The following is a 6,000-nucleotide window of genomic DNA, read 5'->3' on the forward strand; positions in this document are numbered from 1 at the left end:
AGAGGGCTTTAATAAACTGATTCCATACTTCTGTGATAATCTGAGACAATCGAGACACACCAAGGTTTACATAGACACTTGGAAATTATAGGTGTTATCATATGAAAGACAAAATACTACATAAAGCCAAGGTCCTCTAAAAGCTGTATGGAGCCAAAGTCCTCCAATAGCTATATAAAGCCTATATCCATAAGACATTTCAGCTTTATAACTAATAATTGGTTGGGTTCAAATACAATCCTGACAATAAATTAAAGTAAACACATCTATCTAAAGTACACAAACCCAGACTAACACAGCCTTACCCACATTACTTACACACATGGTAATTTCTACCTCTGCATAAGTAATCACTGTGATCATGGATTTTCCTTAGTTCATTTTATAAAGCTGCCATCATGCAAAGCATTAAGATGATTTTTAGCTACAAGATCTTACTAATCATGGACCTTATTGAATTTAACCTGACTGCAAACCCCATCAGCCTCCAATATTTCATTTCTGCCCTTCAAACACACTAAGGACACAAAACCCTTAAAGAAAAAGATCACTGCTGGCAGCCAGCTGGTTGGGAAGCAGAATGGTGTGGTGGGTGTTTGGAGAGCTTCACTGTGGGGTCCTTCTTCCATGCTCTGCTCCACAGACACTGGTGCAGCCCCTGCCGTGCTGGGCTCTCAGCTGGGAGCAGAAACTCTGGGGCTGCACGTCAGCCACAGAGAGCAGAGGAGCTCTTGGGAGAGCTGCAATCCTCTTTGTTTGAAGAGTCTCCCTCTTCTCCCCTTCACCCAAGGAAGAAAGGTTGGCTGGGGTGCTGCCCCACGTGACAGAGACCAGCTCCTGAGCAAACCAGCTGCCAAGAGGAACCAACACCTCGAGACACAGAGACTTAGGAGCTCCAAGCTGTGCCCTAGCATTCATTTGCTTCTCTGATCATGACTGAGATCTAAGGTTTAAACCAACTCTTTCTAATTTTTACGATTCTCTGACTGTCCAAGAAAAAAATTTTATGTTACTGTTAGGCAAGAAGAAAATATGCAGTCATCACACAGCAGTTTTTATTAGTTGAACGCTTTCCAGCTTTTGCTTGAAATTAGGTTGATATCAGTGCATCTCTTCCCTTTCTTTACTTTTTCAGCTGATTTACAATACACAGATTATTTGTTTCTAATAAGTCTTTACTGCTTTACTACTTTAACAATTTTCTTTTTTCTAACTACTTTTAATTTTTTTAAGTAGCACATGGACTAATGCTATAAAAATCCCAGGACTAATGTTATAAAAAATGAACAACTTTTTGGCTGCACTATTTAACGGGGACATACTTCAAATACTTGTGAGGGAAGTCTGGCAACCATCATGAGTACAGATGTGGTTAGAATGCCCAGTGTCAGACTTTCTCCTCATACTACAGAGTATGCAAGGGAAGAGAAAATATCTCTGAAACAACCAGCTGAGAAGACCCCTCACATCAGATCTGGGCAGGCTGTTTGTCACCTTGTCTGTCAGCCCAGACTGAGTGAAGTGAGGCTGAGGTCCACAGCCCCAGCACCTGCAAGGAGCAGCAGCAGAGCTGCAACTGCAATAGATTTACCAAACCTTGTAACACGGCCCGTGCTACTGCACAGTGAAGAGCAGTAAAAAACACTGTGTATCCAGACATGATTCACATAGCTCAAGGTACTAATTTCATCGTATTGCTCACAGCATTGTGCAGCAGTTAGCAATGAGAAATTCTGAAAAGGTACAAAGTTCTTTATAAAAATCAGTTAAATCATACTGGAAATCTTCTTTAAAGTTTATTTTGTAGCTTGCAAAACATAATATTTTCAACACAGAATTCAAAATGGTCTCATACTAAGAACTTCTCTCCAATAAAATCACACATTTTCATTAGAAGTAGAAAACTATTCAGTGTACAGTTTACCTGATCTGGAGCCTTGCCTTTCACCTGTGTCAAGGAAAACTTCTTTTGAACATTTTGAACAATGGCTAAAAATTTTTATGGATTCATTCTTCTGTGTCTGAATCATACTTTCAGAGTTGGTCAGACTTGAAAGACAAACACATGCCTCTGAAATTTCCTACTGGATATAAAAGACATACCTTTAACATCGGAACTCTCTAAAATGTTTAGAGTCAAAGCTATGATTCTTTCTCCATTTGGAGGCATTTCCCAAACATTCACACACTACAGAGAGGAAAAAGAGCTTTTTCTTCCTGCTTTAAACAAAACAAAACAAATAAATCATTATTAGAAATTTATATTAAAACCAGCAGAGTGAATGTATTTCTTCATAGTACAAACTCCCAAAAGCAAGACAGTCTTTCCCCACTTCTCTAAATCAATCTTTTAGAATAAGATATAAGCATTATGAATTAGCATATTGTTCTGCAGTAGCAACCCAATTTGCCCAATCCAATGTAAGAAAGTTCTAATACTGTCATTATCCCTACATGAGGGAAATCTTGTTCCTTCACACAGAATAGATTTCACTTGCAGATGAGTTACAGAAGAGTGGTTTTCATAACGCACTTGAAATTTGTTAATATGTAACAGTCAAAACAGGTTATAAGAAATGTGTGCAGTTCTGAAAAGCCCTTTTTTACCTTCAGTGTATGATCTCTAAACAAAATAAAAAGCCTGGAGTTCCAGTCTGCTTGCTCACAAGAGGACACCAGTCGAAGCAAGGTGTCCTGTAAATCCTGCCAAATACATTCACACCTGAACTTTTACTTTGTGGGAAAACTGTCAGTCTAGTCCTGACCCTGGGACACAGCTCCTGGGCTGCTGCTGCTCCTGCTCTGCTGTACTGGGCACCTCTCAAAACCTGCTGCCAGCTAAGATGGCACACAAGAAGGCAGCACAGCCAGCATGAGCTGCCTACCGATAAAGCCTTTGACAAAAACGTGTGGTCTAGTAAGTCCTGAGGCTGAGGAAGGGCTCTGACTTTCCTCATGTTCAGGAGGTGTTTTAATGATCTGTTGTCAAGAATTGGGCATCCTAACTTTTCCTCCATCTGTCCTCTAAAAGCAGTGATGTTCGCTCCACTTTTAAAATGTGCCTCTGCACTCACTGATTTGCCCCAGCCTCCAAAATCTGCCTCATTTCTTTGACAGGATCAAGGCATGACTCACTCCTCCTGGCCAACATCAAACTCAAGCAGCCAGCTAAATCCATCCCAATGGAAGGGATTCCCTCTCCCTGCCGCAAGGCTCTGACACAGTTATCCCCACGCCTGCTGGAAATTGGTGTCAGTTCCGAGGTGCCTTTGCAGGTGTCACTACAAACCATGTCATGGCAGACCAAGCACTTCCATTCCTCTTCCAGCATACATCATCCTGACCTCAAGCTAACCCAAATTATCTGGCTAAGTCTACAAAAATCTTGTGAAGTTTTATGTCTGCTTTCAAAGATGCTGTGTACCTGGATGTTCTGGTTTAATACTGCTCAGCATGTGAATGTTCCCTCTTTGAAAATAGTTGATTCACTTGCCCAGCAGGTAGCCCATTATGTTTAAGAGTCTGTCCTCCCTTGCTCAACCTGGACACAGCTGTCATGGATGTAATTAAAAAGTTTCCTCAAGTAAAGGCTTCAAGCATGGGTGTGGATGTAGCCAGGTATTTCAAAATAGTCTCTGTGAGCCATGCTGTGGACTTCTGCTTCTTTCTAAAAATACCTCTTAATAGGCAATGTGTGTGCCACTGAAGGAATGACTAAGAACTTTTCCCAGCGAGCCCTGGATTAGATGGAATGCTCTCCCTTGGTGTTACAGGGTACTGCAGGTGTGCAGAGTGTGCTGACCTGCCTGCTGAGAAAATGCACCTCAAAACTTCTAATTAAAGCCTTCCCTTTTCCTACACCCTTTGCACCCCAACTATCATTATATAGCCTCACTATGAAACAGAAACACACAAGTTTTCTCAAGTATGAGGAATATTAGGAAGAATAAGCAGGCAAAACTAAAATATCTATTCAGAAATAAATATCTAACAAAAAATTTAAAAATGCGACTCTGCTTTTCTAAGTATAGTACTTACCAGGCATACCTAGACATTCAATCATATCTACACCTTTTGGGTAGAAGGATTCCTACTGAAAAATAACTTGGGAACAAACTCTCTGTGTATCGAATGCCCTAGAATATTATGTAGAACTAAATATAATGGTCTTTATTTTTTGTGGGTTTTTTTCCTAATATTCTTACTACGTTGTAACACCTGCTATGCATTTAGCAGAAATGCCTGTTATCAGGGATAATGATTGGAACAGTCAAGAAAACAGATCACTTTTTAAAAAGCTTTTGTTTTAACACTCCCACATTTGTTATTTTTTAAAGGAAAACACCTGTTTCCACATCATTACAAATATGACCTAAATGCACCACCACTAAGGAAGTATAATTTCTACCAGCACTATTCAGAAGATTTCTTGTTTTCAAGTGGAACAGGAGGAAAATACCCACTCAATACACACCATCAAGTTCAGCAGCAGATTTCTCACCATTTAAATCTAAAAAGCACAGCGAATTCTTAGTGACTGCTTCCAGCATAACCTGGCTGAACAGGCATGGGAATTCCTCAGTGATTTCCACAGGCTCCACGCGGGAGAAGGCAGAGCAGGTACATCTGCCATCCGTCAAGTCAAAGCTTCAGACAGAAAATCAGCACCTGAGCTTGTCCCAAAGAGCATCAGGCAAAAAGGGCAGTGTTTTCAGGGAGGAAACAGAACCTCCTGTGTGAGCAGCACAGCGCAGGGGCTGCGCAGAAACGCTGAAGGAGCTCAGAGCCAGGCTGAGCACCAAGCCACCAACACCACTAATTGCAGAGGAAGATCTCTGCACGAGGGCTACCTGTGTGTCCTGGAAACACGTACAGCTTGTATGGATCTGCTGAATTGTGGTTCATGTCCTGGAAACATGTACAGCTTGTATGGATCTGCTGAATTGTTGTTCATGTCCTGGAAACACGTACAGCTTGTATGGATCTGCTGTCATGCTGCAAACTGGTTGCAGTTTACACACCAAATCCAAGGGGATTTCAACTAGTGTGTTGTGATTTTCAGCATCTTGAAATTCAGGTCACTTACTTTGTTGCCTAAATAGAAATCAGAAATAGAAAGCCCATGTCCCTTAGGGACTTTCATTTAAAGACAGACAAAAACTAAGAAAAGCCATGAGTTTTGACAAAACCCAAGTGCGTATCTGCTGTGTCTGGGAGAAACTGGTTCTACCTGTGGGCATAAATCTGGCTCTGAAACAGCTGTTCGGCCAGAGCTTCTTCTGCTCTTCAATGCTAGAGAAATGGCAATTTTATCCCATGCAAAAGAACATATAAAAGGGCTTAACACTTTCAAAGCTGTTGTCAAATTCACAGGATGAGCTTTACATTGTCATTAAAGAGACTTATTAGTCAGTAAAACCAGCAAAATACAAAGATGAGGCTGGGAATAAAGACCTCATTGTATTAGGATGACAATTCATGCCGCAAGTCAGGTAGTTTTAAGCTAGTATCGATACATGTTTCAGGAGTATACAATAGGTTTACTGAAAAAGGCCAGGGCGTGACAAGAGCTGAAGCCCTTGCACAAGATCACACAGTAACAACCATCAGAGGAGCCAAGGTGAATCCTGAGAGGCTGCACTTAAGTGCAGCCTCTGGAGTGGTACCATGACACGTCGTGGTGATGATCTAAAAGAACCTTCTTTGCTACAACCAGGCTGTAAAGGTATATTAAGGTTTTGAAACATATTCACCAGGTAAAAAATTTTGGTCTCCACGCTAAAAAGGCAGTGTTATTTCCAGCTCCTCTAAATGGTGTGAGAATTGGCTACCAAGAAGCTGACAAACATATAGCAATATCCGACACATTGACCTGGAAAAGAAATGCTATTAAAACAGACCCTTAGTACCACATATGTAAGTTCATTCTGGAGTCCTAAAATCACTCCAGACTGCTAGAAGTCCAAGAAGGAAAACTGAAATAGAGAGACACCTCAAAAA

The sequence above is a fragment of the Serinus canaria genome, chromosome 9 (genome assembly GCF_022539315.1).
Source record: "Serinus canaria isolate serCan28SL12 chromosome 9, serCan2020, whole genome shotgun sequence".
NCBI lineage: Eukaryota > Metazoa > Chordata > Aves > Passeriformes > Fringillidae > Serinus > Serinus canaria.